This window comes from Misgurnus anguillicaudatus, chromosome 19 (genome assembly GCF_027580225.2).
Source record: "Misgurnus anguillicaudatus chromosome 19, ASM2758022v2, whole genome shotgun sequence".
In the NCBI taxonomy this organism is placed as follows: domain Eukaryota; kingdom Metazoa; phylum Chordata; class Actinopteri; order Cypriniformes; family Cobitidae; genus Misgurnus; species Misgurnus anguillicaudatus.
In genome coordinates, this window is record NC_073355.2 from 32,011,377 (window position 1) to 32,036,429 (window position 25,053).

The window sequence follows — 25,053 nt, forward strand, 5'->3', positions numbered from 1 at the left end:
AAGTGTTCAGAGGTGTCAAGTAACGAAGTACAAATACTTCGTTACCTTACTTAAGTAGATATTTTGGGTATCTATACTTTACTTGAGTAATTATTTTTCAGACGACTTTTTACTTCTACTCCTTACATTGTCACGCAATTATCTGTACTTTCTACTCCTTACATTTTAAAAATCGCCTCGTTACTTCTATTAATTTCAACTTGTTTTCTTTTTTTACATCCCGGCTTGTCATCGTTAAAAAACCTATCTTGATAAATTGCATCATCCAGATGAATGCGATTGTGGTTGGTTGAGAAGGATAAACATACACCATTCCGACTAGGGATGTCACGAGAACCAATACTTCGGTACCAAGTCGATACCAACATTTTTTTAAACATGACGGTACCTGCTTTCTCTGGTACCGGAGGTACCGAGGCTGCAATACTCTTCCGGGACTGATGGGGGCAGCATATACGCGCGTGTGTATTTGACGCTCCACAAGAGTTAAAGAAGAGGAAGAACGCCTCTTACGAGCACACGGGAATCTTTCTAAAGTTGTTTGTCGCTATCAAACATAGAATTTGGCAAAGCTCTTGAAAGACAGACACCCCAATCTCTTTAAAGAATTCGAGGTAAGTTTTAATTCACATTAACATTATATACAAACTGTAAAACTTTAATTTTATACTGAAACCCAGACCCTATATTATGTTTGTTTGAGGCAGCTGGCATTAATGCCGTGTAACCAGCTAACTTTATGCTAGATGTTAATGTATTGTGTAAGTCAGTTATTTGTTAATGACGCTGCATTTGCAACTTTAAAAACTATTTATAAATGGGCGACCATGCATCGCCATTTAGTCACCCTGTCAGCAAAAAGTAGCCTAATGTCACTGGATGAAGTATTAAAATGTTAAGGGTTTTTAATAACTATTTTCATCCTGCAACAATGTGAGTGATATTAAACTAATGCTTGCATTCAGAGTATGTGTATGTGCACGTGCGTGTGTTTATAAGTGCACCTTAGCACCTGTAGCTTTAGCTGATTTAATGTATTTCTTATTCTCTCTCTTTTTAACAGTATCAGCCAGAGGAGGATGTACACCAAGAGAGTCAGGAGAAAAGTCAACAAACATTAACACAGACAACCTAAACAGAAGCTCTTAAAAGTTTTCTATAATGTTGAAATGTTTTAATAAAAAAAATAATGTTTAAGTATAATTGTTCTTTTTTTTTTACACACTGTGGTACCGACTTAGGTACCGAGTACCGTGTACTTTTTGTGGTATTGGTACCGACTACTAGATTTTTGGTACCGTGACATCCCTAATTCCGACACCCTATTGGTTTGTACGCAATCCCCGCCCCCCAGCTGACTGCAGATGATCAAAAGTTTGTTCGATAGCGCTGCACAGAGAAACATAAAAGAACTGCGAGAGCGATTAGAAAGCATGCAGAATGTCTCCCCTCGCGATGCTTTGATATCATCCGCTCTCTGTTTGTACAGTAACAGAACGCGGCATTCTGTCTTCAAATGGAAAAGTACGAAATAAAACTCGCGCATCACTTTCAGGTCAGTTCACATTCACAAGCCTGTGTAAATGTATAGCTGGCTGCTGACACCAACTCATCTGTGTGATTTTAATAGTGTAACAATACCAATTTATATCATGTAACTTCAGTTGTTCAACTTAAATGACATTGTGCTGCGTTGCGTTTTGAAGCATGGCAAAGATATCTATGCTAAAGACATTGTTGTTTTGTATATGCTAATAACTGCCGTCAATTTTATTTGCATTAACAAAACCTACTTAGCTGAATGCTTGAGTGTTAAATCAATGAAACACATAACCATATATACCAACTTTTGCTTAAACCTGACTTTTAATTTACTTACAATAAAGACATTTAGTAATTCTCCAAAATTGCTTGGATTTATACTGACTAAAGTAAAGTATACAAAAGTCCATTAGCTACACAAGTACAGATGCAGAAATAGGCTATAATATATAATTGCATATTTGTAGTTTGTGTTGCTGTCAAAATACAATTATAAATGATAACAATACAGGGAGCTACACTGCGACCAAAATGGTCGCATATGCGACCTTTTGAACTGCCGTTGCGACCCTAATTTTTAATGGGTCGCAAATGTGCTACCTAATGTTTTAGACAATATGCTATGATTTACTATGAGCATTTATTAAAACATAAATGTGGATTTTAAGAATACGTTTTATAACGTGCTCTGAGCCATCAACACGTTGGCTTCTTTTTGCGTGAAAGCACGTCGTGTCTCTCCCCATCAGTGTGCGTTTGCGTGCTCAGCTGTTTCTCAATGAATTGGGTGCGACGCGACGCAAGCGCACTGTCTTCCATGTTTCTGAACTTGAGCAGAGGTCTTTCTTCACTGAGGACGCGGGACCCGTATGGTTCCGGGTTTATATTTTAAATGGTCTGTCGGGTCCGGTTAGGTCCTAGTTTAATTACTTTGGGTCCCAAGTCTGATTAATATTGAGTTTATAACCCGAGTCGATCGGAAAACGGCCATGAGCGCTACCGCGCTAAAGCTCGAGTGCAGTTTAGCGTGCCTTCGGTTTCTATGGCGATGGTTCTTGTTACGACCACGCGCTGCGTTTTCTTTCTCACATGTTTTTAATAATCTTATTATTAATAAACCATATATTTTCTAAAACCATATCCATATTAAGTTTGCACAGATTGTAGCAAAAAAACAGTGCTAATGTCAAGCCCATTGCACTAAACGAGCAAAGCAATGTAAAGTTTGTCACCGGGACAGCAAGTAGATTTGAAAATAAAATAAGTGGAATAATATTATTGAAATAATAGCTTTTTAAATCGGCAAGAGAGAAATAGAAAGATAGAGCAGAAGCAGTAAAAGTGCCTATTTAATAGAAATTATTACCATTATAACATCAGTAATAACATCAGTCACATTTATAATCTATAGACCTGCACTGTCTATTAATATATTATACATTGTATTGTATTATATTGAGTTTGATAAAAGGGGTCATCTAATTGCTTCATATATGAGTGCAAAAACAGTTAGTGTTTTCATGGTGCTTAGACAAACAGACAATGTCAGCTTTATTCATGGCAAAGAAAGTTTGGAGTGTTTCGATTAATGAAGTATAATGTGAAATTAATATTAATTTTCAATAAATCAAAGTATTGTGTTGTGTCACACATTATTAGTTCTTCGTCATATGTATAGTAGACCATTATTTGACAGTGGGAAATGATTGCCCTTTTTACCGGTTACCACCACCAAGTAAATTTCAGATCTGTGGGAAACACTGACTGCAACGTTTAAGAAAACAAGGCGGCATGTGGTTTAAAAGATGGCAAGTAAAATAAAAAGCATATCTGTATGCAATACAGTTTCATTATTGTTCATTATTAACCAGAGCGCCTTAATATACCTTGAAAAAAATATGTGCGACCAAATCATATTTTGCGCCAGTAACTGAAAAAGTTGGTAGCGCAAGTGCCACCAGTGGAAAAGGTTAGTGTAGTTCCCTGCAATAGCATATTTGTATTCTCACACATACTATAGTTGTGTGTGATTTTGTTGTTTTTTAACTAAAGAGGGCACCACTGTAAAAGTTTGGCCACCAGCGGCACTGCTCTGAAGTTTGACTTTTTGCACCATTACAATATTTATAGGCAACTAGTCATTATATCTTCCTCTCTATGGAACACATGTTAATGCTCAGTAGTACACATATATGGTTCTTTAATGCAGTTGTTATCAAACATTTTTTGCGGCCTCCCTTGTGTACAGTGGATTGACATAAACATTCTAAATTCTTAAAATTTGAATTAAACAAAACATTTTAAATTATTCAATTTATTGCTTTTGTTTAGTAGCCTTATTTTTCTGAGGTTTAATTACACAGAATTTATAATAAAGTAATGTATTTCATAAAATATTATAAAACTGGGGCCCCTGGCACCATCTGGCGACATCCAGTTTGAGAACCACTGCTTTAATGTATTTGTTTGCATTGTATTGAAATGCGTTAATTTTTAATGGGCATATACCGTATGCAGTTGAAACAGATAGCCTAGTGCAGGGGTAGGCAACATGGAGTGCCGATGTCCTGTGTTTAGCTCCAGGTCTAATCAAGCAGACCTGAACAAACTAATAAAGGTTAAAGTCACCTGAAACTACAGGTAACCAAGGTTTTATAAGGGTTGGAGCTAATCTGCAGGACATCGACACTCCAGGACTGACGTTGCCTACCCCTGGCCCTAGTGCATCCCAAATTTTTTAACATTAACATTTTAATAACACTGTAGTTATTATGGCCTTTAGAAACATTTTTTAGAGGAGATAGGGTGCCCAAAAGGCCCCTGTGGTGCGGCCTAGGCTTTTTTCTCTAATGACATTTTTTTCCTTACATTTACTTTTACTTTTATACTTTAAGTAGTTTTGAAACCAGTACTTTTTCACTTTTACTTGAGTAAAAAGCTTGAGTTGATACTTCAACTTCTACAAAAGTCTTTTTAAACCCTAGTATCTATACTTCTACTTGAGTAATGAATATGAATACTTTTGACACCACTGAAAGTGTTTGATTAAAACAAAGTAGATTCTAGGGCTGCAGCTATCGATTCTTTTTGTAATCGATTAATCTAGCACTGAATCGATCGATTAATCGAGTAATCGGATAAAATGTTTGTGTGTGTTTTTAAACAACCAAAACAAATAATGCATAACGAAAATGACATGGCTGTAAAATGTTAAAGCATTTGGCTTTTATTTCTAAAACAAAACAGAGGTATTGGCATTTGGCTGCAAAAAATAGCCAATTTATTTCCATTTTTACCCATTTAGTGTTTATAAGTGCCAGTGCCAACAATTAAGCACTTTAATTTATTAATATGCACAACAGGTTTCATGCTGTAATCTAGCCCTTACATCAAAGTAAATATCTGGTTAATGTACATTTCTACACCTGCAGCATTTACCATTACTAACAAATAATATATCATTTCTGGGTTGAGCCTATTTGCTATAGTAACAACCTGTGTGTGTGCGCGCACGTGCACACACACACACACACACACACACACACATGCACGCGTGCTGCGCGTGAGGAAGAGTGACACCCCAGTCAGACGTTCAGTTGCTTCATTGCATTTTGGTACGGCAGAAATACATACATTCATTTTCAATAGAACGCTGCATTGGGTTTGCATCACTTGCATTGCGGTGCATTTTAGGTTAAGAATCCGTTCGAAAAATCATAACATCACGTCCCGCTCTATACAGTGAATGCATGCAGCTGAAATTATTTTTGCGTGGCTACATAAAAGTTTAAGCATATGTGATGCATTACGTGATCGGTCTGACTCGCGTGAGAGAGAGACAAGGGTGCATGCATGTGTGTGAAGGGGTTCTTTTTTAAGCTTCTCTCTTGCAATTGACCGTGAATACGTTTAGTACTTAAAAACATCAAAGCTAAACATCATATCTAGTCAAACCGCATAACGACATCGCTACAAATACAGTATGGGATTAAAATCAGCGGAAGCTACGTTACCTTGTTTCAGAGACGCTTGGTGACACACCAGTGGATGTGTTTCATTCCTGCAAGCCATCCGTTTTCATTTCAGATGCTGAATGTAATGTAATGATAAGAATAATGATCCCAAACTTTAGACTTTCTCTCTCTCTGCCGTTTATGGACATATTTACTCTCCGCCATCGCGCCAACTAAATTCAAAATGTATCATGCGCTATGATGTACTTCCTGAACATTGAACAACGGTCCGTGTGAATCAGATCTCGGTGCGTGTAGTGCGCGTCATAGGAATTTAACGAGGCTTCGAGGCAGAATTTGTGCATCGAGGAATTTTTTGAATCACGTTAATCGAGTAACTCGATGAATCGTTGCAGCCCTAGTAGATTCAAATGAAAAACCTAAAACAGGTTTGCACATTGCACGCACTTGAATCCATTTTAAACACAACAATTAAATTAATGGCAAATAGGTGCATCAGTGGCTAAGTGAATGTGTGTGCAAGAAAGAAAAGTAAGAGAGATGAAATGAGAGAGTGAAACAGACAGAGCGAGACAGATGATCAACTCAGCATCAAATCGCAATCTGCTGCAAGAGCGAGAGAGACGCAGATAAAGAATAAGAAAAACAGAAAATTGTTAGAGGAAAACAAAGAGAAAGAGTGAGCTGAATGAGAATGGAGTGAAAGTTGCAGGTTAGCATCATTTCACCCTTTCTGCATCTATAGGGCAAAAGTGCAGAGTAACAGGGCATGCAGAATTTTTAGCAATGCTACAAATCTATACACAAACACAATCATTTGTAAGTTACCATATTGTAAATGCTTTATGTTAAATGAAACGGAAGTAGCGATTGTCTAGTTTTCCCTGTGGTGACATTTGAAGAGTTTGGTTCCAAAACGCGATAAACGCCATTTTTGAAAAAAATGAGTTACTGCCAAAATCAGTATTATATCAGGTCAGTAGTTAAAAGTAAATAATTAATTTTACGCAAAATCCAATACCCGCCGTGATATTCTGTCATCTTTTCTCCCTTTTTTCCCAAAATGCGACAAACGCCACTACTCCTTTTTTACAGAACGCAATACATCCATTTCTGATATTACAGCGGACCATTCACGCAATGTAAACAAACATGGCGGCGCGCTGAGTACACGGAATCCTAATTTTCCTCATCTACTTTGTACTTCGTGATCAACAAACAAAACAAAAGAATACTTTAATAGCATTGCCAAACCTGTGATGGTTTTCTGTGACGGGAAAGAAACGTAAGCCATCAACATCTAATAATTTCCGCGAGAGGCACTCGGTTGCTTGTTCTCCAGACAGCATCAAGCTTCTCATGCTAAAACATTGTGTTCTTCATATAACAAAGTAAGTGTTTTGGTTAATGCCATTAATGTTTATTTTTTAATCATTGTATACCACGAGTCAACTAAATAAATATAAAATGGTAAAGATGAATGCACATTTATACATTGATTTAATAGATTTATAGCATTTTGAAATAAAAAACTGTCATGGATTTATTGCATTTTGTGGAAAAAAGAATTAGTTTTTATAATAAATCTTTGAAAATCAAGTTATGGATTTGAATTTTTTATGTTTTTATAACCTAAAGATGCTATGTGAAAGTTTGTAACAGAAAATAGTGGTTTTCATCTTGTCACTTTCTTGGTATAGAAAACACGTTTTTACCAAAATTTGTCAAAATGGATTTATTGCGTTTTGGAACCAAACTCTTCATATAATGCAACAGCTTATGACTTGAAAAAAAGGGCTGAACTTGAATTCGCCCATTGAGAAATGATTGGATCGTTTGAAGTTATGTCATGTTGCTAATTGCTAATCGCTGCTATCTTTTCCCGGACTCCGCCCACCTGCCGTACCATATGACCGGGAATAAAGTGACATTTGTGTTTTTGATTAAAGATTATAAGGGCACGTGCATTTTAAAAAAATAATGAAGCTCAGAGAAAATTCATTTGTAAAAAAAAAAACCCACAATATTCCAAAACAAGTGAATTTTAATTTCATTTTGACTTTAATGTGCCAAAATAAACATGCATATGATTTAACGTGTGAAACATAGATCATGTCCAGGGCCAGACAGAATCTGCTGAATTTTTTGCTTTATCTGTGGACATTTTTTGGAAAAATTCAGCAGAATGATTATAAATAGAGAATTGAATCTATAAATATTACAAAATTGCATCTAAAATAATTACTTTTTAAAGGCCTACAATGAAAATAAATAAACCAAACCAATGAATTAAACTGGACCAATATGAACCATATAATGTGCATGTCAAGACTAGGGCTGGGCAAAAAAAAAAAAAGCGATTTTCTGATTTAAAAAAAAAAATATCGATTCTCAAAGGCCACAAATCGATTTTTTTTCTTATGAAATAACCTGAACCTGTTTGATCAAGGAACGCGACTGTTTTGACTTTTTGCAGCATATATTTTTCATCTTTCATCAAAAATGTATTGTATTTAACATAATTGTATGCATTTGAAAATTAGAGATGGGTTCTGTTTTAATGTACCCAAGTGTATCTAAAATTAAAAAAAGTGTAATATACAGGTTGGTGGTTCTTAATTTCCTTTTATGAATTACCCACTTGTAAACTTATGTTCACTGTTTTTTTTATAAATAAAGTATTTGTATTACATCTATATGCATTGTATTGATTCGAGGATCGAGTATAAAAATTGGTCCGAGAATCGGAATCGAACAGAGAATCGAAATCGAATCGATAGCTTATGAATCAAAATCGAATCGATCTGGAACATCTGAATCGATACCCAGCCCTAGTCAAGACAGAATTATAGTGTGTATATAAAATTACATTTTATTGTTTATAAGTGTTATAGTGTTATATATTATAGTTAATACGTTAATAGGCAGGAGTTTTCTGCGGAATTCTGCGGGTACGGATTCTGTTTGGGCCTGGTCATGTCCAAGACAGATGTGATTACGATATAAGTGGGAAAGCTGTCTGTTATGTTTAGTTAGTATGCATTTTATAGAAAAACTACATTAAATGAATTAAAAGGATAGTTCAGCCAAAAATGAAAATTCTGTCATCATTTACTCACCCTCAAGTTACTCAAACCTAAAATCTGGGGCACCATCGCCTTTTATAGTATAAAAAAATAATACTATGGAAATCAGTGATGCCCAAGATCTTTTTTATTACAAACATTCTTTAAAAAGTCTTCCGTTGTCTTCTGTAGAACAAAGACATTTATACAACTTGACGATGAGTTAACTCATCACAACTTTGAGAGGCAAACACACATATCTGCAATAGTAAAGCAACCAAAAATGTTTTTATTCAGTGCAACATAAGCCCTAAGCTTTATGCCATATAAAGCAGCAATGGTACGGCTCTTATTATTGTACAGTAGAAACAAGCACTTGTGACTCACAGCCTGTGTGTGAAAACGCCCCCTTGAGGCAGGAAGAGATACAGGTGTGCTCCTCAGAGCAAAGCTGTAGCGTGTTAAAACAGATGATAAGACTATGTGTCAACATGAAAAGTGTTGCTGTCAGCTGCAGGACAGATAGAAATGCTCGCACAGGTACACCGAAGATAAACGCTTTCTGTCTGCACATTTAACAGAAGACATCCAAGGGCAACAAGACTCGATGCTCTCCGCCAAGACTGCTTCACCTCTCTTGCCGTTTTTATCCTTCCTCTGTCTACCCAACCACAATCACCTGTGTCCTTCACATATGAATCCTTTTCCTAATAGTAAAAATGTTGACATCATCAAACTGAGACTGAATTTAAGCATTTCATTCTCTGCAGACAATCCTTAAAAGAACACATTTTCCACAAAAGTGATAATGAAAGGGGACCAGCGAAACAAAAGGATAAAAACAGAAGCCATTAGAAGGATGCAATAAGACTTTCTTGGACATCTGAACCGGGTTGAAGATGAGAGAAAAATAAAGGGAGGGGGAAAGATAGAGGGACGCACCACCACAGATGAAAAGATGTATGAAGATAAAAGTGTCAGGGTGAATGAGTGATAAGGAGTTTGACACCAACTTAAATCACTGATAATTGATTTTGTTCCTCAAAAGAAGGTGATACAAAGAGCTATAAAAGGCATCAGCGTGTGTGTGTGGGGCTGTCATGAGGTATTTTATCACTGCTAAGAGCAGGTCTATAAAACATCTCGACATCATACCTGATGAGAATGACATCAGAGTCCACGCAGACACGAACGGCTTTGATCAGACACGCGGATCTTTACACCACCAGACACTTTGACGGGGCGAGACACGTGGCCACCCGTGTGGACCGACAGCACAGAGACAGAGAGAGATAAAGAGCAAACTTGTCCGCTCTGAGACGTCCCTTTTGTTGACGAACACGAGACTGTTAGGAGGTCCTTTCAGCCCACATACACCGACCGTACCCTCTAAAATGGTGTGATTTTCCATACGCTTCTGTTTAAGACTCCACAAATTGACTCGTCCAGCACTTATTTTCGGCATCGATATATTTTTTATTGAAACAGGGACAGAAGGACAGCACGATATACTGGAACATCACATGTGTGCATATCGCGATATTAATGTCGCAATGGTTTAAAATTATTGAATGATCTTAATACTTAAAAAATGTATAGTTAAAGTTTATGTAGATGTAGATACAGCAAAGATTAGCATATTATGTAAAGATTATGTTACATGAAGATATTTCCGATAATAAATGTATCAAAACTTTATTTTTGTGAGTGGATGCAGCAAATCGAGATCAAAACTGGCCAGAAACTCGTCTACAAACTTGCTCTTGTTGCTACATGCTCTTTCAATGCGATTTCCCAATCAAGTTAGGTTTTAATTTATGCCAATTTAGTCCACGCCATTACAGTGGAAAGCCAGTAGAAAGCACTTAAACAAACCAAAACTTTCATTAGTAATATGCGTTGCTAAGGACTTCATTTTGACTTTGAATTTTAAATGCGATTTTCTCAAAATTTAGATTTTTCACCCTCAGATTCCAGATTTTCAAATCATTGTATCTCAGCCAAATATTGTCCCATCCTAACAAATGGAAAATGGAAACATTTTTTCAGCTTTTAGATAAAAATCTCAATAAAAAAAATTTACCCTTACAACTGGTTTTGTGCTCCAGGGTCACATATTCTGTATGTACATTTTAAAATATATTTTAACATAATTTAAATTGCTACAAACTTAAAGCAATATCGTATTGCATATTATACATGGCATTATTTAGCAAGTTGTTGCATATTTCTTCAAAATCGTGCAGCCCTAGGTGGAAGAGCAAATCTTCTTAGTGTCGCGACACAAACCTTGCTACACTCTAAAAAAACAAACGGTGCTATATAGAACCAAAACTGTTGCTTTGGATCGTAATCATAGAAGAACCGTTTTTAGTGCCATATAGCACCTGTGAAGCACCTGTGTAGAACCATATAGGGGCCATATAGAACCACTATAGCACCAAATATGGTTCTAAATAGCACTATATGGTTCTACACAGGTGCTTCACTGGTGCTTCACCGGTGCTATATGGCACTAAAAACGGTTCTTCTATGATTACGAGCAAAGAACCACTTTTGGTGCTATATAGCACCGTTTGTTTTTAGAGTGTATTGTTAATCAGAGGCAGGTGGTATTATAAGGAGATATATATTTTATTCTCCAAAGGGGCATTTATTAGTCATAAGTAAGGGTGTCACCGAAATAAAGTCACAAGCTCGAACTTAAATAAATGTATGGGAAACACTGATAAAAGTTTAGTCTATGGCATAGCATTTTTTGTGCTTTAAAAAAAAATTAAAATCGAGAATCGAATCGTGACATTAGAATCAAAAATGTAATCGAATTGATGATTTGGAGAATCGTGACACCTCTAATCATAAGTTATAATCAAGAAATTTTGGCCATTAATCCTCAAAGATGGAGAGTTGGCAGTTTTAAATCTATAAAAAGATGACTGCCATATAAAAAAGTACCATTTAGTATGTTTTTAAGCCATTAGGTTTACGAGGACCATGTTTATAGCATAATAAGTCATTAAACACTATTCATGTCCCTGTAAATCCCATATACCCCCCCCAACACACACACATATTTATAGAGTCATTGAGTAATCCTGTTAAATAATCCTGATTATGATTTTTACCAATAAAGTCAGGATTATGATTTTTCCCACAATCAAGCAGCCCTACTCAAAGTCTCAATCAGATTCTAACTGACCACCAAACTGCATGCACATATTATATATAATCATAGATTGCAAACGAGACACAAATCTTTCAGACACACAACCTTAAAGTGTGTACCAGGAAACGAAAGGTGAGAAAAGAACCAAGCATGTTTGCATTCACAAAAGGCAGTGTGTATGTGTGTGGATCTGGTTGTGTATCTCTCCCTTTCTCATTTTCTCTCACTTGCTCGCTCTTCTCAATCTGGTGCGTTACCTCACTTGTGTGGTAATGAGTTTGATGAATATTCATGAGACGGGGCTGTTGGCAGCACGTAGATCAGGATTTCGATGAAACTGATGTGCTGGAGTGTTTGAGGGTGCAGAATGCTGTGTTTATTTGTTTTGTTTGGCTCAAATCCATTCATGGGTCTATTTGTGTCCTACTTGGATGTAAAAATGGATCAAAGTTCTGCTTCGCTGAACTTTGCCACTCAATGAGCCTTTGTGTCCATTTCTATGTTTTTTTCTTTTTGTCCGTTGTTGTTTATTTGTCTGTGGTTTGGTCGACATTATAAGACGTGAATATTCTCTTAATGTTGATGCTGTTTTGCGCAGAACAAAAGCTGTTCAGATAGGGAGAGAGACTGTGTATACTGTTGTGCAGTTTAATAACTAATTTTCCACATTTTTCGTTTCGTCTGCTTTGTTCTGCTCCACCTGTCTCCTCCTGTCTGTCGATTTCCCCTTATCTCTTCCTCTAGATGTCAACTTCTCTCACTCTTTTTCTCCGTGACTTTACCTGTCTAAATACCTGTCTCACTCGCTTGCTCGCTTCTCTGTCTCCTGCTGTTATGTTTCTAACTGCTCATTACACCATCTGTAAAACCTTTGATCTCAAAGCTTTGCCACTCAGCAGCAACATAGAGGTGTGTGTCTGTGTGAGTTTGTGTATAGATTTGCTTTACACACGATGCTTGTGAGAGAAGCAAATTTAGAGTGTTGTTAATTTTAGCAGTCTAGCAGGTGTTTTAAGTGAAGATCTATATTTTGAGGGACTTAATAGTTTGTTTGGGTTCATTATGATAATTTGTGGACCTTGCGGTACATACTGCTTGAATTGGAGTAAAATGTTTATACCGATCTCATAAAAGCATTCTCTTTAAGAGCAAGTTCCTTTATAAAGCTGATGCAGACGTTTTGAGAGTCATGAGGTGCATCTTTTAAAGAGCTCATCAGCATCATCAACCTCTGACTGAACCAAAGCAAGGTTTGGGGATTAGCAGTAAAAGTGGTGTGGAAAATTAGCAGCGGAAAAGTGATTGGAAACGCACCACTAGCTTGATATTTCAGGTGGCATTAGCGTGTTATTGCTGTTTTCTGTCACTTGCCTAGTGAGACTTTTAACGTTGGTTTAAATTTGCTATCTAATGGTCAACAATATGGGCTTAATAATGCCTTATACTGATTATTAGAGCCCGACCGATATGCGTTTTTTCGGGCCGATGCCGATACAGATATTAGGGAGTAAAAAAAGACCGATAACGATATATCGGCCGATATTCTTTATGTGTACATTATAGTTCAGTATATACTACAGTATATTATACTAAAGTACTGTACATAGAATACACTATATACTTTAACATAATATACTATGAATAAATACGATGCAATGCAAATGTGGTGATCACTCACAAATGTGGTGATCCAACACTTATATTGATGTGACAAAGATATGTACTATAGGCAAGAAGTTAACAATAAACTTTATTATCCAAAATTAGTTGGATATCAGTGCACTAAACAGTAAACTTGACTTATTATAAATAACTTTAAAACACAAAGAGAACAAAATACATAAAACTTGCATCATTTGCAGTTTTGACGAGAATAACGTTATAAAGAGAAACTTATGAAGTCATTGATTAATATTAGCTTTACAGTAAGTTGTGTTCTTCACAAATTAGTTAGCCACTCACAGTTACGAAGACAATGCTTGACGGAGCACATTCTAATGTACGCTATGTTTAATGTTGTGCACAACGTTTTTATAACACAAACCCAGGGTTCCGTGCAAACTTTAGACTTTAATAAAACTAATGCGTCTTCGCTCCGCCTCTTTTATTTAGCAAGGGTGTAGAGTTGCGCGAGCTTATTGAATCAATTGCTCTGAAATGAGCGTGTTAACTAACAACACAAGCAGCAGTAATCTCATATAGTGTTATATAAGTGCACGGCTGCGCGTAGTTTAAACGTGTCATTTCTCCGTCTCGCGTCATTTCTCCCGCTTGCGTTTTAACTCGCAAGTCGACAAAGAGACGGATTAAAAACACCAAATGTAAGCGGGAATGCGTCTCCCTTGTCCATTTATAATCCAATCGACCAAAGCGCGTCTTAATACCAGGTGTAAAAATGTTGTGAAGAAGACACTGCGTGACTGCAGCCACCTGAACTGAGAGACTGACTGACTGAAGTGAAGGGGGTGGGGGATTGGCTGGTGTCACTACAGTGAGTGATCTGGGTCGCCATTAGCAACCAGTATGGCGCACTCTGCTGGACAAACAAGTACTTACATCTTTCAAATGCATTTAATGTATTCTGTAACAAGCGTTCATATCGGCGCATATCTGCGGCTTATACGCCGATACAGATATATCTGCGACATGCTCATATCGGCCGATAAAATCGGCAAAACGATAAATCGGTCGGGCTCTACTGATTATCTAGAGAACCGTATGGGTGGTGTAATGCTGGTCTATACATCATGAAATTAAAAGATAATGTTCACAAAAGTGCTGAAAATAAGCCACAAAGTTTCTCAAGCTAGACTCAAAGATTCACTTTCATTAATTGTGCAGTCTTGCTCAGAGCCATTTACCGTTACTGCTAATTAAAAACAAAATTGAAATCAAAATTGGTTTTTCTATGTGTATTCAATGACTGTTAGATATGGACTATATGCTAATGTATATGCTGGAGAAGTTGGCATTTATATACATGCTTAAAATTTAGAGTCTCTCCTACATAAAAATTTAAATCTAAACTCACTGTCAAATACACATAAGAATTTAAAGGGACATTCCACTTTTTAAAAAAAATATACTCATTTTCCAGCTCCCATAGAGTTAAACATTTGATTTTTACCGTTTTGGAATCAAATCAGCTGATCTCCGGGTCTGGCATTATTACGCCTGAATGAGAGTATAGTTCTTAGCCATATCTGCCTAGAAAATCGCAACTTCTAATTTTCTGTCGGTCTTAGTACACTATGTAACTACAGAAGAGTCAAGTTTTAAATAGGAAAAATATCGAAACTCTTTAGTTATTTTTTAGTGCGATGCTAATGGTCTAATCAGATTCAATGAATTATGCTGAGCTATGCTAAAAGTGGTACCGCCAGATACAGAGATCGGCTGGAGATCAAATGTTTAACTCTAGGGGAGCTAGAAAATTAGTATTTTTTAAAAGTGGAATGTCTTTTTAAGGCTTAGCTTTAATAATAATAAGACGCACCTGAACGTCATTCAGTGATCAAAGCAGTGGTGCCTTCAGAAGTGAATTACAAACACGATCTGTTGAGAGGCGCCGCGGTGCAGCCGATTCATTTATGCTGATCATGACGCAGTAGATTTATAATACAAGACAAAACAAAACAACAGAAAAGGAATTAGGCACAATAATTGTTTTACCTCGATTATCTTGTTTTTGTAATCGTTTGAATCAAAAATGGAAATGAAAAATAAAAAACACCCCAATGATTGAGTGGCTAAATGTATTAAATTAATTTTTTTGGTTTTCGTTTCATTAAATTCATACAGAGAAATAAACATTAAAGTCTTATTTCCTTGGCATTGAATGAGGCCCAAGTTATATTTAAATGATCAAGTTAGATGCTTGCATATCTGATGCTTAATTTGCTTTTAATTTGATTGTTTGGATTTGCTTTGGATCATTAGACATGATGATCATAAAAAACTAAAATGCCTTAAAAGAACATTTGCGGTCATTTACAGTACCCAAGCCAAAAAAAATTACTGACAGGTACAGCAACAATCCATTAAAGTACTTAAAGGTGCAGTGTATAACATTTATAGATCATTTCAAAAGATGAAAACAACACTGGTCCAGAAACACTTCCTGTTACAGTTTGTGACAGTATTTTTTTTATTTCACATATATCATTATCTTTAAGATGTTGGTTTAACTTCAGTTATTTCAGTTCTATATGTTCTGTTGGTTTATTTTATCCCAACGTTTATCTAGTGTTAAAAAACTGAAACAGGAAGTGCTCCTAAACCAGCGTTGTTTACATCTCTTGAAATGGTCTATAAGGATCTCTTGACAAAAATGCAATATAATCTACATAATTATATTATCAGGGGTGTATAAAAACCTTATATAATGAACTTGTGTGTTTATTAGGGGAGAGCGGGGTAAGTTGTCACACGGGTAAGTTGTCACACTGTTAATAACTCCAACACTAGAGGCTCTATCTCAAAAATCAAATAGCCACTTTATGTGACTTCTTCTTCTATAGTGAACTTCCTGTTCACATGTGGTCAAGATCACTGTAATCTGAGGTTAGCACAATTTTCTTATTTTTCTGCTTAAAAAGTAAAAAAAAATCACTTTACATTTTATGCAATACAACTTTGTTAGGTGTGAATGTTTAAAATGACTATTTTGCACAAAATAGAGGAGACCGTAAAGTGTCTTTTGATACTTTAGCTAAAGTGATATGATGAGCTAAACTTGAGATTTAGACAACATTAGCACACAAGTAAGTATGGGGCAAGTTGTCTCAATGACTTTGGGGCAAGTCGTCACATCTGACAACTTGCCCCTGTACAAACAAACACATCGAACATGCTCAGAAAACATGATATAGAAAAGAATAAGCCTCAATCTAGCAAAAAGCTGTTTCAAAAGAAAGGGAAGCAGAAATCTGGACCTATGAAAAACAAGGCAGCTAAAAGAAGAAAAATCATGCAAGAGTCATCATCAGATGATGAAGAGTGCTTCTGCCTCGTCTGTGTAGAGCCATTTTCAAAGAGTCGTCCAAAGGAGACCTGGGTAAAATGTGTAAAATGCAACAATTGGGCCCATGATGCTTGCACCTCAGGCCAGGCAATTTATGTGTGTCAGAATTGTGATTCTGGAGATGAGTCCTATTAGTCATACAGGGCATCTGTTTTGTTCAGAGGTTAAACATGTTAAGTTAAGCAAGTTATCTGCAGCGTTCCATTCAGTTATCTGGTTTTATGTGAAAGCCATAGAACATTTGAACCAAAGTTCAAAGTAAAGTGGTCTTGCCACTTAATTGAAATGTGCATTATTTGGATTGAAATAATTGTTTTTCCAGATTCTCCAGGCACGGATGTTTATATTTCCAGTTTGGTTTGAGTTTAAAAATTAAAATCAATATTCACAATTAAGTAGTTGTGTTCTTATTTTTAGATAATCTAGTGTGACAACTTACCCGCCCTAGTGTGACAACTTACCCTCCGATGGGGCAAATTGTCACAAGTGCACAGTCACTATTCAACAGTCTACAACTCTGTAATGAGATAAGATATAAAGATGTTATGAATACAACATATGTGCCCAAGACTTCCTTCTTTCATTTGGTATGAGATTTATACCATTTTGATGTATGGTGCTCAGTAAATGTTAGACAGTGTGAAAAGTGTGACAACATACCCCGCTCTCCCCTACCTAAGAATGAAAAGTTTTTATCTACATTCACCACAGGTCCCCTTACATGGAAGTCGCCATTTTGTGCCGCCATGTTTTTACGGTAGCTCTAAATGGACAAACTGCATTTGGGCCCTACTCTATTTTGTCGTGAACAACAACATGTTCGCCTGTGGCAGCTACCGTAGCTTCTCTATGCGTTTCGGTGAAAGGTGGACTGAGCTGTTGGTTGCAATTCACTACTAGATGCCACTAAAATCTACACTAGATTTTTAGCGGCATTAAGTTGTAGGATTGCGAATTACAACCAACCTCAATTTCAAAATGTAATGAGAAGCTACGATAGCTGCCATTTGATACAACGTAGGGACGAAACACGCTCTGTAATACAGTTTGTCTGTTTAGGGCTACTTTAGTAACATGACGGCCACTTCCATGTTAAGGAACCTGCAGTGTATGCAGATAAAATCGGCTCATTTGAAAGTAATAAAAAAACAATGCAATTCATTTTGTAAGGTCTTTATACACCACTGATAATATAGTTATGTATATTACATTGCATTTCTGTCAAGAGATCCTTCTAAAAATAACACAGTGCACCTTTAAAGGATGGTCTAATGATATTCGATGCATTCTGACTTATTTACACTGAAGTTGTATTCTCAAGCTGAACATAAGCAAAGTTTCAAAAAAAGTTTTGGAAAGTTTTTTTTCCGACTACTGAATCTGTTTCACACAACTCGTAACAAAGGTACAGTGGAAAGGCACTTCTTACCGAAAAGCGGCAAACCGAGCGAGAGCAAGAAATTGACATGAGATTGTGTTATGTGACCTTCAATAAACATGCAAGAAGCAGACAAAGACAAAAAATTTCTGAATGAAGGTCAATTAAATTCTGTAGAAATCTGCTGTTCTTTCGGTGGATGTCTGTGAACACACCCTGTGTGTGGGACTGCTGATGAGTCAGTGTGTGTGAGATCAGACTATCAGTGAGTGTTAGTAAGCTAGAATCACAATCAATAGTTCCTCAGCTATCAAACAATCCACCAACTGATTTGGCCACCCATCTTCTTTTCCTCTTTCCCATCCATCACAAATCACTTGCCAAAAATAAGATGCCAGTTTTTTGAAAGTATGCCAGAAGTATGTGAACAACTCCTTCAATCAATTGGCAATTTTAGCTGCACCGGTTTCAAACAGGTGGATAAAATCAATCAAGTGTGCAATCTCTAAAGACATTTTTTTTTATAAAACGTCTGTTCCAGCATGAGAATGTCACTGTGTACATAATAAAAGGCTACGGAATCTGATGTGAAAAAACTTGCACATAGCCCAGACCTGAACCCCATTCAAGACATTTGGGATGGGAAGAAATTCCTACTACAACTGCAAGCCAGACCCTTAGAACAACATCACTGCATGACCGCACAGATGCTCTTGTGTCTGAATGGGAACAAATCCTTGATGCCATGTTCAAGTATCTAATAGAAATCTTTCCCAGAACAGTGAAAGATGCCACGATATCTCCCAATTTCATCTGGAAGATTTACTGAAATTAAGCTGTAAACATTGCTCATTCAGATGACGTTTTGATGTCAACCACACATTTATTATCATACTTAGAGTTCCAACATTCACTCAATCACTTATTCAGTCTTAATTAACATGGTTTGACCTAATGAAGTGTGAATTAAGCCAGTACAAGTAAGCTAGCCAAAATAACCAATCATTTAAATGGACTTTATGATACAATAGTACAAAGGCAGACTATTTCCTTGTAAGTTTCAGTAAGGTGTAAAAATGTGAAACTATTATGTGCAAACATTTTAAGTGGACTTCAGGGAGGAAAATCAAGCGTAATAGTAAATAGTTTTTTGTAAGCAATGATAAAGTATACTCCAAACTAGGGATGCACCGATAGGATTTTTTGGGCCGATACCGATTCTGATTTAAACAGACAACTTGTGGCCCATACCGATACCGATATTAAACACTTGTATGCAATACTATACAGTTGGTCTTTTAGCTAGTTTATTTCTGCATTAAATAATTTTTACTGAACATGGATTGGATCTAATTAACATTCAACTGACCAACATAATAAGAGAGGCACAAATTAAGCTAAAACAAATATAATAAGACAGCATGACAACCTTCAAAGGTGGTTTTTGCTATTCAGCATTTATTTTATTAACAACATCAACTAATTTTTTACATATAATGAATTTCTTTATGCAGTTAATTAATAAACAATCGGTATCGGCCTTTCTCGTGCTATTGCCGATATGCCGATGGTTTCAAATTCATCAAAAATCGGCCGATAAATATCGGTGGCCGATACATCGGTGCATCACTACTCCAAACTGTTTATGTTTTTAGTTTATTAGGCTTACAGGAATACTAATGAGAAAAACAAGAGTTTAGAAGACAAGGAGAGCGTAGGAGAAAATGTGAGAACTTCTATTCTTAAGTGTTCTTATGGTCTGTGTCTCTATGGCTGGATTTACACTGCAGATCTTGATGCACAATTTGTTAAGTATACGATTTTTTATTTAAATATCGATATGTAATAGACACGGACTAAATTATTTGAAATATTGAAATACAAGATTATACTGCTTTATTTCTGTAACAAGACAAGAAACATCAGTATAACTCCACTGTAACGTGGAGCCGTCATTCTCAATTGAGCTACTAAGAGTAGCAGGGCTCCAGACTGCCACCAAAATTTGAGAGTGTGCCACTGAATTTTACAACCAGTCGCACATGTGCGACCAGTTAATTTTACCTTTTTTTTGTGATGTGACTGAATTTGTAACCGCACATTGTACTTTCTGCATTTATCATTAAAGTATTTATTAGTAATACAGTGGAAATTAGTAGAAATGTGAATATTCTGGGTTCAAGCGTTTTTTCTTGCAGTGCTTACACATTTGTGTGTTATATCCGATCTGTGCCACATGAGAGAAGAAAATATCGGAATTGAGTGACTTCAGACATGCAGTGTAAATGCGGACTATAAGGAAAAACATTTATTACTAGGGTTAGATGATGTTTAAAAAAATTATCTAGATTTTTCCTTGTTAGCTTTAATTTTAAGCAGCATTGCTTTAAAGAGGATGAATTAGGCAACATCTCGGAGAAGAATTTAGCATGCTGTGCGTTTTAACAAGCTGTTGGACCATCAGCAGGAAAAACTACCTTCATCCCCTTTAAAGCAATGCCACCACAGTCATCAAAGCACAAATCTTTTCTTTAATACACATCCAGACAATTACTTTCAGACTTCAAAACTTGCCTGCTGCGACTGCGAGCAATGTTCCACTGTTATGAATATTCCTTATGTCTTTGGTTTTTCTTGGAGTACTAAGCCTACGTTTCTTAAATAGCTTATCAGTTACACTGACAGCGTCTTGTTGAATTTGGTCTCAATATGTTTGTATGTGTGCAAGTGCATATGGGCGTCTTTGGAGTTGTCACTTAAAGGCTTTTACAAGTTTAAAAAAAAAATGTATCTTAAGACCCCAGGCTTCTGTAAAACCTTGTTTTGCATTTTTCTAGTTAGGATACAAGCCAAGTAATTCCAATCAGACAGACACTAAGCCAGTTCATACCTGTTGGGGGCTGCTTATATCTAAATATAATCAGACATGCATACATCCTTCTGACAGTACAGCGTGATGTTTGTGCAAAGACACAAGCACGCTGAGGAAATAAGCATGAAAATACACCAGCCCTTATATGGAAGCTCACACAGGCATTTGCGACCTCAATCCATATTTCAATCTCCATCCTCTCATGTAAACAAATCCAATCGCCGCTACGTTTTCTCACTGCAAGCGTCGGCGTGAAAAATGAGCCGCGAATCTTTAACACATCCACACACACTCAAACCCAGCCCTCACGTCGTACCCATTCAAACAATGCCAACTCCCCCTTTTCCATTGGAAATATAGACAAAGACAAAATACAAATAAACTTTATTTAACATGGCCCAAGTCTATTTAAGCCAAAACTCTTTCCTGATCGAATAACAGACATGCAAGGTTTGTTTTGTTACACTGTTCGCAATTCATCTGCCGGCTTGCTGAGCAGCCATTTAACGGTAGCCAATTATGTTTTACACCACTTCCTCTTCCAAAGTCGCCAGACATCTTTAAGGAAACATTCAAAACATGTGGTTGTTTAATGGGTAATACGCAGGCACTTTATCAGCAACCTTATTAAACAAACACAGATCTATGTTTATTACGCCCAAGCAGGCCATTTACTACTGTTAACATTGCTCAGTCATTACATAATAACAACAGCTTATAAAAATAACAATCTGAATATTTCAACAATGCAATCTCTCTTATTCGCAGTCTGCCGCATGGTCTAGGGTTCGTACATAAATTAACACTGTTCATCATTCGATGTAATTTGGTGCATAATATCTTGGCTTTGATGGAGTTGCTGACTAATTGATGAATTACTTTCTTTTCAAAGAGCGGAAACTGCCAAGCCAGAGTTGCGGTAGTAAATCTTTCCTCAATGAAAGAAACCATCACATTTCCACTGGACTTTAATCAGGGCCTAATGCAAGTTTATTCAGAGTCGCTCCATCAGCCCTATTTTACACAGATGATAGGTACAGGAAAGAATCCATCATTTTAGACACTTGCTTAGAAAGCCCTGTCAGACACATCAGCCCTGGAGGACAATACAAATGTATTTGATTCAAAATCTGACTTCAGACAGAGCCACAGACATAAGTTTAAGTCTGTTTAAGTCAAATTTAACTGTTAAACAAGTTTAAAATGTAACATTTTAGTATTTTGAGCTTGAGGCTAAACTGAAACTTTAAATCAGTTTACACAAAAACAATCTCATTTGTCAGACGAAACCAGTAATGCCATCTCTTTAAATTGACAGAAAAGGTTGTTAACAAAACTGAAAAAGAAAAGAGGCTGTCAAGCCTACATAACAACTAAAGACAGAAGAATGGTCTATTTTTTTGCGTATGCAAGGTCCACCAAATGTTTTAAACCCCATATACATTGTACGTGTAGGTTGCACATGAGCCTACAGGAGAATGTAGCCCAGGAGATGCATTTCATTTAGTCGAAATGCGCATGTGTTGAATGTCTGTGTACGTACGAGTCAAATAAACTATACTTTAATATAAACTATAATGTTGCAATTATATTAAATAAATAAATGTGTGGACTTGTTAACACAAACTTTCTGATAACAGTTTGATGATTTTCCTTGCTGTTTAAAAAAAGAAAGAAAAACGAACAAAAAAGGCAGTGCACGTGTGGCATGCACGTGTGTGGTGTGCGTCGTCACTTGTGTGTGCGCAGCGCAGAAATACCAGAGCGAAGATGGATGCAGAGGAGGTTGACAGTGATCTGGCAGCTAATAAAAAAATCTATGTCTGTTCTATGGCGGTATTTTGGATTTAGGATTACTGACACTGAGCAGTTGCTACATCACGTGGCACAACGAAAACATTTCTAGTTTTACAAATACACATTTTAGCATTATCACTAAACTGTGTGTGGATTTTCCTTAAAACCCATCAAGATGACTCATGATACCATTTATTATAATCGCAACCACACATCGCAATATTAGCATCAATAACCGCAATGGGATAAATTACCCAAATCGTGCAGCCCTAGTGCGTACATGTAAACAGACTATAGTCAGAGCTATAAAGCCTAAAAAGGTTTGTATTAACTCATTCCACATTTTTCTAGTTACGAAAGCCATTTTTTGTGATTTTCACTAAATCAGGGCTCCAGACTGCCACCAAAATTTGAGAGTGTGCCACTGAATTTTACATGTGCGACCAGTAAATTTGACCTTTTTTTTGATGTGACACTGAATTTGAAACCACACATTGTACTTTCTGCATCTATCATTAAAGTATTTATTATTAATACAGTGGAAATTAGTAGAAATGTGAATATTTGATTAGCATGTTGATTTACAGTGTGTGCCCCTAATTTTCTGGTTGCGCCCCTAAAATTTTCAGTTGGGGGCCACTGTGCTCTAGTGAAAAAAGTTAGTCTGGAGCCCTGCTAAATGCCTTCCAGGAAATTTTTCTTCTAAAAATATATAAACATACAAATATATCAAATGAAAGAACAGACCCTCTTTTTTTCTCTGCTTATAAACTATCAAATATGGGTATTTTTCTTTCAAAATACAAATTATTAAGCAAAAAGCTGAAATAATTGCATTTTTGTAAAGGAATTTTGATAAAGATTCAGAATGATTATCAAAACATACATGGAGTTTAAAATTAGTAAATAACATTTTGGCTTCAGTTTTTAATTTCATAAATTGGGTAAGCGCGCCATGTGGATAATCGTGGTATTGCAGATTAACAAAAATTTATCAGGAACACTTTTTTTATGCAAATGTTTTCTCTTAATTGACGAGATAACTCGTCAATGGTGGGGAAAGAGTTAAAGGGGTCCACATAACCTGCGTGCTATATTTAAAGTCACACAACTGTTTACATGAGAAACTGCAACAGATTTAAAGATCAGATTTGTCTTCAGAAGACCTTTTGTCATATACACATTAACTTTCCTAAAAACAAGGTTATTTATTGAAAACATATTTTGGTTTGTTTTGTCAACAACTTGAAGACAAGTAAGTGAAAAAAGTTTTAATTTTGGTTAAACTACCCAGGCACAACCACAAGCCTCGTGGGCTAAAGATTCACAAAGTTAGTGAATGTAGGTAAAACACTGAATCAGGTTAATGCTGAATCAGGTTATTGCTGACCAGCAACGGGTATTCACATTTTATTTTACAAAGAAACACTATAAAAAGAAAAAAATCAGACCAATTGTATTCTTCAATATTCTGTATTCATCATCAAAAGACCTGAAAAAACTAAAACCTTCCAAAGGCGATGCGATGTGGGTCAGACTGATTTTAAAGCTTATGCTAAAATGTCAAAATAAATATGGAAATAAAATGTGTGTGGAACAACAGATGGCAGAAATTTTGATACGTCTGAAAAGAGCAGCAGCCTCCAAGGAGTTTAACAAATAAGAGACTGGTGTGGTTTTAACACTTCATTGCTGGGGTTAAGAGCTGGGCATCAAACTGAATATAAAAACATGCATCATCACAACTTCTTTCAGGACTGTGTTAATTTTCACAATCTGCATCCATCTCTCCAACACACTCATGAGTTGCTCTCTGTAACCTCATGTGTCCCCTGGCATAAGGAGGCTTTTTACAATTCATTCTGTGTAACAGACAGTATTGCACTAGGGATTGTGGGATTGAAATCTGGGATAAGAGTAATAGGGTCAAAAAGATGTAAAATACTTTATTCAAATAAGAGCTAAAAACACAGCAGACAAACAAAGGCAAGCCAAGGTTGTGATGTCTATCAAACATTTAAAACCGGTCCATACTTGAAATGTGACCTCTGCATTTAGCTCAGTAGTGTACACATGCACTGGTTAATCTTCAGGAATCATTTGAGAAACATAATTTGTCAGATGCTTTCATCTAAAGTGGCCCAAGGTCCACTCTGGGATTCAAAACAACAACCTTTACAACTAAGCTACAGGAACACAAAAGTGGAACCACTTCCACCGTCCATCCATGAATGCC

At 36.4% G+C, this 25,053-nt stretch overlaps 1 protein-coding gene across 4 annotated transcripts in view; it reads right to left on the reverse strand.

The window, feature by feature from the left end:
- Positions 1 to 25,053, reverse strand: part of spop (speckle type BTB/POZ protein) — a 132,194-nt gene that overhangs the window by 96,068 nt on the left and 11,073 nt on the right. Inside the window, exon 1 of one of the 4 annotated variants that reach the window (XM_055194419.2) lies at positions 15,244 to 15,340. The exons of the other annotated variants lie outside the window; for them this stretch is intronic. The gene's annotated coding sequence lies outside the window, so the exon portion shown is untranslated. Of the gene's footprint in view, positions 1 to 15,243; positions 15,341 to 25,053 lie in introns of those variants that run through there. 4 annotated transcript variants of the gene reach the window in all.